The 10561-nt window shown below is 44.9% G+C and overlaps 1 non-coding gene across 1 annotated transcript; it reads right to left on the reverse strand.

The window, feature by feature from the left end:
- Window positions 1-1509: 1509 nt before the first annotated feature.
- Window positions 1510-1581, reverse strand: TRNAA-AGC (transfer RNA alanine (anticodon AGC)). The gene has a single exon. It is a non-coding gene; the product is annotated as a tRNA-Ala (tRNA).
- Between the last annotated feature and the right edge of the window lie 8980 nt (window positions 1582-10561).

Raw genomic sequence — 10561 nt, forward strand, 5'->3', positions numbered from 1 at the left:
TGGGGATCTGGCGTATTAGCTGGGGTGGGAAGGCAAGGTGCACGGCGGCAGGGGGGGCAGGCTTAGCTCGCTTCTCCTTAGGTGATCCACTTCAGGAGGGGCCCTGTGCAGCCGGAGGGAGTCAGATCGCTGCCGGAGGTTTGGCTCCGCAGAAGCACAGAGTTGGGTGTTCGCGCGGAGCGAGCAATTTCCCTGGCCGGAGCCGGTTCCCTTTGGGATTTTGGCTGGGGGATGGGCGGGGGAGATGGCGCTGGAGAGCGCCTTTGTTCCCCGCCAAACTGAGCTCTGTCGTCCGGGGGCTCCGCAGCTCACCCTCCCTTTGTCCTCCAGCCTTCCCGCTTTCTGAGCAGAGCTGTTAACTTATGACCTCCCAGACGCTAAGTCGCGCTTGCTGTCGGAACACAGTCCGTCAGGCCCCTCCGCTTTTGCAAGCCGGACTCGGGGGCTCTGCTTGGCCGGCGAGCCGCCCCTCCGCCCCGGCTCCCTCCCGCCAGTCCGTGGAGCGCGCACCGCCTCGCCGCCCTTCCTACCCTCTTCCGTGGGCCTCTCGTCTGCACTTGGGTCCGGTGACTCTGTTCTGCTAATCCTCTGGCGGTTTTCTGGGTTATTTAGGCAGGTGTAGGTGGAATCTAAGTGATCAGCAGGACGCGCGGTGAGCCCAGCGTCCTCCTACGCCGCCATCTTCCTAGTCCGGAAGTCTTGCCATTTGTAATGACCTGAATGGAACTTGAAGGCATTGTGCTAAAGAAATAAATCAGAGAAAGACAAATATCCTATGATCTCACTTATATGTGGAATCTACAAATCCAAGATCATAGATACAGAGAACAGATTGGTGGTTGCTGGTGGGGGCAAAATGGGCAAAGGGAGTTAAAAGGTACAAACTTACAGTTACAAAATAAGTAAGTCATGGGGATGTCATGTACAACATGGTGACTATAGTTAATAACACTGTATTGCATATTTAAACTTTTTTTTTAACATTTATTTATTTTTGAGACAGAGAGACAGAGCATGAACGGGGGAGGGTCAGAGAGAGGGAGACACAGAATCTGAAACAGGCTCAGAGCCCGATGCAGGGCTTGAACTCACGGGCCGCGAGATCATGACCTGAGACAAAGTTGCCCACTTAACCGACTGAGCCACCCAGGCACCCCTGTATTGCATATTTAAAAGTTGCTAAGAGAATAGATCTTAAAAGTTCTCATCACAAGAACAATGATTTTTTTTTTTACTATGTATGGTGACAGATGTTAACTATACTTATGGTAGTGATAATCTCACAATATATACAAATATGTAATTATTATATTTGTACACCTGAAACTGATACAATGCTATATGTCAATTATAAGTAAATTTAAAAAAGAAAACAGAAGAATTACAAGCAAACCAGGAAAAAAACATAAGTGCTTACCTCCAAGCAAGATGATTAGTTTGCAGATTGTAAAGTAAGTGGTGTGGCTGTAACAAAGAAATCTATTTCCCCAAGCAAGGATACAAACAGGATGGAGATGCTGGGGATCGAACCCAGGACCTCATGCATGCTAAGCATGCGCTCTACCACTGAGCTACATCCCCACCTACTGCTAGTATTGCTTTGCTACACTGCTTTCATGAAAGAAAACAGAAATTTGCTCCCTTAAAAGAAAACTACTGGTTACAGTGAGAGCCAGGAGAGTTTCTTTTTTTTTTGGGGGGGGGGGGGAGGGGGGAGTGGGGAGTGGGTAATGCAGAGAGTGTATATGGGGAGGTAGGAGTTAGAAATGAAAGTAATTTACTTTTCTTTCTATGCTTTTTGTATACTTGAGTATTTTATCATGCAGGCATTACCTACTTAAAGCAAAAAAAGATGTAAAATAAAATAAAAAAGAAAATAAAGGTTACACAAAACCACTTTTCTGCAAAAATGCCCTCACTTTATAGATGGAAAACTGAGGCCAAATAAGAGAAGGGTCTCTCCTATCCACAAATCCTCCAGCTCCCCCAAAAGTGGGACCACCTCCCTCTGAGCCCCAGAATCCTTTGTTCTTTTCAGGGTTAGAGACTCCATGCCTTGTTGCCATCATTTCCAAGCTTCATCCAACCCTCTACCCTCAGTACCCACCTCAGGGCATCCATAATTTTTGTTAATCCTTTCATCCTGCAAACAAAGTTTGTTGAGGATTGACCATGGCCCAGACATTATGGCTACACACCAGGAGTACACTGATAAGCTTCAAGGTCAAGGTCCCTCCTGACCTTGTAGATAGGACTGTGCTGTACAGGCTATGCATTAACACAATTTCAGGAAATGCCATCCACATAAACTATTATTTAACTGGTACCCCTTAGATTTGTGTCATGCAAATCTAACTATACCCAGTGGCCTTGCCCATATGTCCAATAGTCCAGTGGAGAAAATAAATTAATAAAAATAATATGTATATATATTTCTTTTCATTGGAATCAGGGCAATGAAAGAAAAGAACCAGGAGTTACAAGAAAGAACAAAAGGAAGGACCTATTTTGAGTTTCACATAAGTCATTATGAGAAAGTGATATTTAAGCCAAGAAATTGTATTAGTTAGGAATTTTTTTAGTTGCTAGTAATAGAGACACAACTTAGTAGCTTTAACAAAAGTTTCCAATTTGTCTTATTCCATGAGAAGCCAGAAGGCTAACAGCCTAAAACTAATTTGGCAGCTCCATCAGTTCAGGGGCCCAGCCTCCTTCTGTCTTTCTGCTTTACATTCCTTAATATGCGGCTTCCATTCTCCTCAGGGTCCAAATGGTTGCCAGACCTCCAGCCACCACATTGGCATCATAAACAACAGGACAGGGCAAGGACATTAGACAAATAAGGGAACACACCCCCACCCATTTAAGGAGATGAATCTTCTACTTCCATCTCATTGGCCAGAAGCTGGTCCCATGAACACACCATGCTGCAAGAAAGGGTGGAAACTGGAGTCTCTAAAGCACCACCCAGAGTTGTTATTAAAAAGGGCGAATTGGGGCGCCTGGGTGGCTCAGTCGGTTAAGCGTCCGACTTCGGCTCAGGTCACGATCTCGCGGTCCGTGAGTTCGAGCCCCGCATCAGGCTCTGGGCTGATGGCTCAGAGCCTGGAGCCTGCTTCCGATTCTGTGTCTCCCTCTCTCTCTGCCCCTCCCCCGTTCATGCTCTGTCTCTCTCTGTCTCAAAAATAAATAAACGTTAAAAAAAATTTTAAAAAGGGCGAATTGTTTTGGGGAGGCAATAAGCAGTTTCTCCCGTGGACTGGGAGAATAACAGGAGTTAACTATGTGGAAGAGTTGGTGAGGGGGTGCCTGGGTAGCTCAGTCGGCTAAGTGACTGACTTTGGCTCAGGTCATGACCTTGCAGTTTGTGAGTTCAAGCCCTGCGTCAGGCTCTGTGCTGACAGCTCAGAGCCTGGAGCCTGCTTCAGATTCTGTGTCTCCCTCTCTCTCTGCCCCTACCCCCCACATGTGTGGGTGTGTTCTGTCTCAGAAATAAACATTAGAAAAAAAATTTTTTAATAAAAAAGAGTTGGTGAGGGCAACTTACAGGCATAGGAAACACAAGTACAAAGTCTCCAAAAAGAAAAGGAAGTTGGTGTTCTCAGAACTGAAAGGAGGCCAGGATAGCCAGAGCACACTGAGTAGGAGGAGGAGATGAGGAATCAAAAAAGGCATAGGAAAAGGACTCAGCCCCTTATGCACAGCAGCAAACCCGGGTGTATACCACCAACAGTGGGCAAAGCCTTGGAATCACACACCCACGTTCATATTCTAACTTCACTTCTTCCTCACTGAGAGCCCTCGGGTAAGTCCTTTAACTTGTCTGGGCCTGTTTCCTTACTTGTAAAACAAGAATTATATGAAAACAATCTATAGATGTAGTGTGTGGATTAAATGAGATAATGTATGTAAGGAAGCTAGCACGGCACCTAACACATATTTAGCACACATTATTATTTATTAATTATGTCTTTGACCAAAAAGACTCACATAATTGTGACATAGTTAATAGTCAGGGTTGTATCCCCAGCTTTGAACAAATCACCTGGCATATAGTTACTGCTCAAAAAATGGTAGCTTTTCCTATTGTGACCAGTGCCAAGAACGGTCACAAGGATAGCTCGTCAGAATTTCTTCCAGGCTCTTTCTTGACTCCTCATCCCATGCCAGCCAACTACAGACCTATCCAATCTTCAGATTACCTACCTTAATGACAAACTAGAAATAAGGGTATGGGGACGGGGGAATGCCATCCCAGGGAGCTAACAGACCCCATAGGTGACTGGTTCGAGTCCCAATCTCTCTGCTTTGCTCAGGTTCTAAGAGTAAATAAGCTCAGCCTCAATGCAGAAATGCTTACTGCACTGAACTTTAATAAAACCCACACTTGGACTCCAGGAAATACTGCCATTTATATCCCCATTGATTTTCTAAGCCTATTTTATTATTCTCCTTCCCGGTGAGGGTGGTATATATTTTTGGGCTATATTCCTTTCATAAATAAGTAAATATGTAGGTAAATACTAATAAGAGCTAACAGTTATTAAGTGCTTGGTCCCATGCCAGGGATGGTGCTGCAGGGCTCTGCCTTTGTTATTTTATTCCCCCATCACAACAACCCAATGAGGCTGGCACTCCAATGGCTCCCATTCTATGGAGGAGCAGACTGAGATTCCAGAGCTGAAGCCACTTCCCCCCAAAAGGAGCAGGGAGATGCTATAGAAACAGTCTGGAAGTTCCTCAAAAAGTTATCCATGGAGTTGCCACATGAGCCACCAATGCCACTCATAGGTATATACCCAAGAGAAATGAAGACATGTCTATCTAAATAAAAGGTGCACAAATGTTCATTGCAGCACTAGTCATGATAGTCCAAAAAAGTGGGATAAATCCAAATGTCCATCAATGGACGAATGGACAGACAGAATGTTATTTATGCACTCAAGGAAATATTTTTCAGCCATAAAAAGTAATGAGAGACTAAAACACGCTACAACATGAACGAATCCTAAAAACATTAAGTGATAGAAGCCAGACACAAAACGTCACATATTGTATGATTGCACTGATATATCCAGATTGGTCAAATCCACAGAGACAGAAGCACACTGGCAGTTGCCAGAGGCTGGTGGACAGAAGGAAATCAGGAGTGGAAATGGAAAATGGAAACAGGGTTTCTTTGGAGGATGATAAAAACATTCAGGAATAAGATAGTGATGATAGTTATACAAATACACTTAAACCCACTGAATTGTACACTTTTATGCTGTGAATTTTATGGTAAATTAATTATACCTCAATTTTTACTGAAAAAGAGGCAGAGCAGAGATTTAACCTTATCTGATCCAAAACCTGGATTACTGCATTCTGAGCAGCCCATGTGGACATGAACCCAAACTCCACTTCAGTTTCTAAGCGCCCTCCTTCCTTCAGTCCCCACAGGCCAAGCTTCTCAAGTCAATGCCAGGCCGGACAGGGAAATGCTGAGTGCCTAAACTAAGGCAATGGTTTGAAAACGCCAATAGTCTTTCATTTCCGCTAACCCCCCCTCTGCGCATGGGGCTGGCTTCCTCCCAGGCCTGGGACCCAGAGCACAGGGTAGAGGAGCTGCATTAATCGAAGCTTTATGGCATGTGGGAGCCAGTGGGGCTGAGGTAATCTCAGTGGTCAGCGTTAATCACAATTGCCCAAGTGAGGCCCATTTACCCATTAATACCAACGAGCCAGTTCCAGAAGGAAGAAGCAAGATGGCTGACATAAGTGAATCTTCTGTTTATTCAACAACTACAGTGGCCCGAACACCCAGACTACATCTTCACTGATATAAAATATTTTGTATTTCTGCAAGTGTTCCCAATACACACACAAACACACACACACACACACACACACACACACACACACACACACACACACGTCTGAAGGAGACCCCAAGCAAAGAACATAGCCTGGCACAAAGGGCAGGGGTTTTAAAGTTTGAGAACCCTGGGTTCAGATCTTGATTCTGCCACTTAGGGGCAGAGTGACCTTAAGTGAGTCATGTGATGTCCCTAAGCCTTAGTTTCCCTATCTGTCAAAGGGAGCTAATACTTCTACCTCGTTCATGGTTATACTGGGAACTAGGAGATGCTAAATCTAAATGTTCCAGCTTGCAATGGGCTCAGCTCATGGTAGGACTTGGTCATTTTACACATCATTTCCCCCAAGAGACAGAAGTTTGGGGAGGGGACAGTGGCCATGTGACCAGATTCTCTAATTTCAGTGTATCTAGGATGCTTGTTTAAAATGCAAGAATCGGTGCACCTGGGTGGCTCAGTCGGCTGAGCGTCTGACTTTGGCTCAGGTCATGATCTCACAGTCTGTGAGTTTGAGCCCTGCAACAGGCTCTGTGCTGACAGCTTAGAGCCTGGAGCCTGCTTCAGATTCTGCATCTCCCTCTCTCTTTGCCCCTCCCCCGCTCATGCTCTGTCTCTCTGTCAAAACTAAATAAAACCTTAAAAAAAATTTTTTTTTTTTTTAATGCAAGAAACCCCAGGGGTGCCTGGGTGGCTCAACTGGTTAAGTGTCCGACTTCGGCTCAGGTCATGATCTTGCCATTCGTGAGTTCAAGCCCCACATTGGGCTCTGTGCTGACAGCTCAGATCCTGGAGCTTGCTTCAGATTCTGTGTCTCCAACTCTTTCTGCCCCTCCCCTGCTTACACTCTGTCTCTCTCTTTCAAAAAATAAAAATAAAACATTAAAAAAAGGTTTTAACAGGGGCGTCTGGGTGGCTCAGTCAGTTGAGCGTCTGACTTCGGCTCAGGTCATGATCTCACAGTTGGTGACTTTGAGCCCCACATCAGGCTCTGTGCTAACAGCTCAGAGCCTGGAACTTGCTTTGGATTCTGTGACTCCCTCTCTCTCTGCCCCTCCCCTGCTCACACCCTGTGTGTGTGTCTCTCTCAAAAATAAATATTTTAAAAAAGGACAAAAAGAAAAAAATGTTTTAACAAAATGCAAGTATCCCCAGCCCCAGGGTTTCTGACTAGGGAGCGGTGGGGCTGAAGGTGTTGCATCTTTTAATAACCAACTGAAGGTTATTAAAGGTTATAACTTTCAGATAATGGAGGTGTCTGGCTGGCTCAGTTGAAAGAACATGAGCTCAACAAGAGTTGAAAGAACTCTTGATCTCAGGGTCAGGAGTTCAAGTCCCACCCACACTGGGTGTAAAGATGACTTAAATAAATAAACGTTTTTAAAAAGAGAAATAAGGGTGCCTGGCTGGCTCAGTTGGAAGCGTGTTTGACTCTTGATCTTGGGGTCATGAGTTCGAGCCCCACACTGAATGTAGAGATTATTATAAATAAATAAATAAATAAATAAATAAATAAATAAATAAATAAATAAACTTTACAAAAGAAATCAGATGCCATTTTGATTTCTAAAAAAAAACAAAAACAAAAAAAAAAAACTTTCAGATAATGGTTCTCATCCCTGGTTACACACTGGAAAGGTTGGGCTTCTTTGTTTCAATGCCTGGATCCCACCCCTACAGATTTTGACGTGTTGGGACCCTTGTGTTACCGGGACATTGGTATTTCTTAAAGTTTCCAGATGATTCTAATATGCAGCCAGGGCTGAGAACCCCTGCCAGAAGCCAATGCTTCTCAGAGTGTGGTCCAGGGACGCATAGCATCAGCAGCACTGGAAACTTTTAAAATGCAAATTCTCTATCTTTCCCCAGGCTACTGATTATGAAACTCTGGAAGTGGGACCCAGCACGCAGTGGTCTGATAACCCCGGGGGGGGGGGGGGGGGGGGCGGGGGGGGCGCCAGGGGGAGATTCTGATGCACACTCAGGTATAAGAACCCCCACTATAAGGCATGCTATCCCTTAAACTGCATGATGATAAGAATCACTTGAGGTGTGCTTATCACTCACACAGATTCTGAGAGGCTGGAATGGGGCCTGGGTATGTGCATTTTTTAACAAATACGCCCTTACTCTCCTGCTCAAACTACCAGAGGCTCTCAGGGCCTCCAAAACTAAATCCAAAATCCTCTCCTCACGCCGCCCCTTCTGAGCCTCAGGCAAGTCAGGGCAACTCTGGTTTAAAGAAACAGCCACTTAGGTAACTAAAATCCCCCCACCCTCGCCCTCATGCATATCAGCACCGCGTCTTCAGTCTCGTGGTTTTCTTTAAACTGTTACAGAGGCTGCATCCAGTTTCTCTGAAGAGCTTCTCTGGCAAATGCCTCAGCCCTCCCATCCCGGGGGGCACATTCGGGACCCCCAGCACACACCTGACCCCGAAGACAGCCCTGAGCACTATAAATACTAGGTCTTCTCCATATACACACCTATGAGAAAGTTTACTTTATAAATTGGGCACACTGAGAGATTAACAAAACTATAATAAAATGGAACAATTATAACAATACCCTGTAACAAAAGTTGTGGGAATGCGGCCTCTCTCTCAATCCCCTACTCACCCTTCTTGTGACGACGTGAGGTGATGAAATGCTCCCGCGATGAGGCGAAGTGAGGTGAGTGACGCAGGCGCTGTGACGTAGGTGCCGTGACGTAGCGCTAGGCGCCTATTGACCTTCTGCGGATTCGTCATAAGGAGGATCATCTGCTTCCGGACTGCCTTTGATCCCCGGGGAACTGAAACTGTGGAGAGCGAAGCCGCAGATAAGGGAAGAGGACTACAATAATTACTACTGCACCCAAACCACTATTATCTCTGCCTCCTGTTTATTTACAAATAACCTCAATCAGGGAATATTAAAGTATATCTACATACCGCATCTACATATACACACCACATGCACATACATACACATAAACAAATACCCGACCACTTCCTGGAAACCAGCTCTGCCCCTGTCCTACACACATTCACACCTCTGTCTACCCATCTGCATACTCGGTTATCAGAAGCTTTGCTCTTTCCAGCCACCCTAGAGCTTGAGATCTTTGCTGAGATGCTGGAATCCACCATCAGTGGGGAACAGACATCTACGGTCTTCTACCCAACAGCAACCCCCTTTTTCCCTGCCAACAACTCCTCACTTTTGCACAGGGATCAAATGGCCAAGCAGTCAAGAAAGGTGCCCCATCTCCAGGAGATACTTCTAAGCTAAGGGGTCACACTTTCAGTCCCAGTAGCTCCCTTTTTTTTTTTTTTTTTTTTTTTTAGTTTTAGTTTTATTTCTTTTGAGAGAGAAAGCACAAGTGCGAGCAGGGGAGAGGCAGAGTGAGAGGGAGAGAGAATCCCAAGCAGGGATTCTCAGGGCTCAAACTCACGAACCCACCGTGAGTTCATGACCTGAGCTGAAATCAAGAGATGGACACTTAAGCGACTCAGCCAGCCAGGGACTCCAGCTCCTTTTTTATAATAAAAATGTTTATAATCCCCCCATTACTCTTCCTAAAGGGAAATTCAACACATTGGTTTTTTTGTACATATTTTTTTTTGTTAAATCGATGTAATGACCTGATTGTAATATAAAGAAAAAATAATAAAAGGATATGTATAATAGAAATAATAGGCATTTTAATATATAAATGCTTAGACACCATGACACAAAAAACATAAGAATGATGCAGCCAGATACTTATAGCTAGACTTAACTAGAAAAGCAACAGCCATGTAAACACGGACAGGCATTGGACCCTGTTGATGGTCCCTTAAGCACCACTAGCAGGTTGCCACCAGTGATATGTGTCCCTGAAATAGACAAGGAGCGGGGCGCCTGGGTGGCGCAGTCGGTTAAGCGTCCGACTTCAGCCAGGTCACGATCTCGCGGTCCCTGAGTTCGAGCCCCGCGTCAGGCTCTGGGCTGATGGCTCAGAGCCTGGAGCCTGTTTCCGATTCTGTGTCTCCCTCTCTCTCTGCCCCTCCCCCGTTCATGCTCTGTCTCTCTCTGTCCCCCAAAAAAATAAATAAACGTTGGGAAAAAAAAAATTAAAAAAAAAAAAAAGAAATAGACAAGGAGCAACTCTTGTCAACATTCTCAACAAAACAAAGTACAGACTTCCTTTGTTACAGTCTATAGCTGCATCCCTGGAAAAGTTGGTCTATATTAAAACCCTCAAAGAAAGTTATGTTTATATGAAAGTGGAATTCGGTTCTTGGCTCAGATGATTATAATGAATGTCTAGTAGAGATAATCATCACTGGAGGAACTGACCTGTACATTGCAGGATATATAACACTGACCGCCAACACTCTAAATGCCCCTGTCACCCTCTGATCGTTGTGACAACAAAAATGTCCTCATATATTTCCAAAGTCACCCTCTGTGATCGGTTCCATTCCTGTGGAAAACTGCAGGTTCAGACAAGGAGATGACCCTCTTGCTCCTTTCCTCCCACCCTTTCTGTTTTGAAAGCTGTTGTATTAGGACATGATGCTTGGAGCTTTGGCAGTCATTTTGAGACTATGCAGTAAAGACTGAGACTTCACAGAGGTACCACCCTAGTGCCTAGCAATCATTGAGTCACTTCTCCAACTCTCTGCCTACCCACAGACTTCAATTATATAAATTAACCAAATGCCCTTATTGTTTAAGCCT

This window comes from Lynx rufus, unplaced genomic scaffold, assembly GCF_022079265.1.
Source record: "Lynx rufus isolate CCGP_SWC_20201006 ecotype Redwood Valley unplaced genomic scaffold, mLynRuf1.p SCAF_23, whole genome shotgun sequence".
Classification (NCBI taxonomy): Eukaryota; Metazoa; Chordata; class Mammalia; order Carnivora; family Felidae; genus Lynx; species Lynx rufus.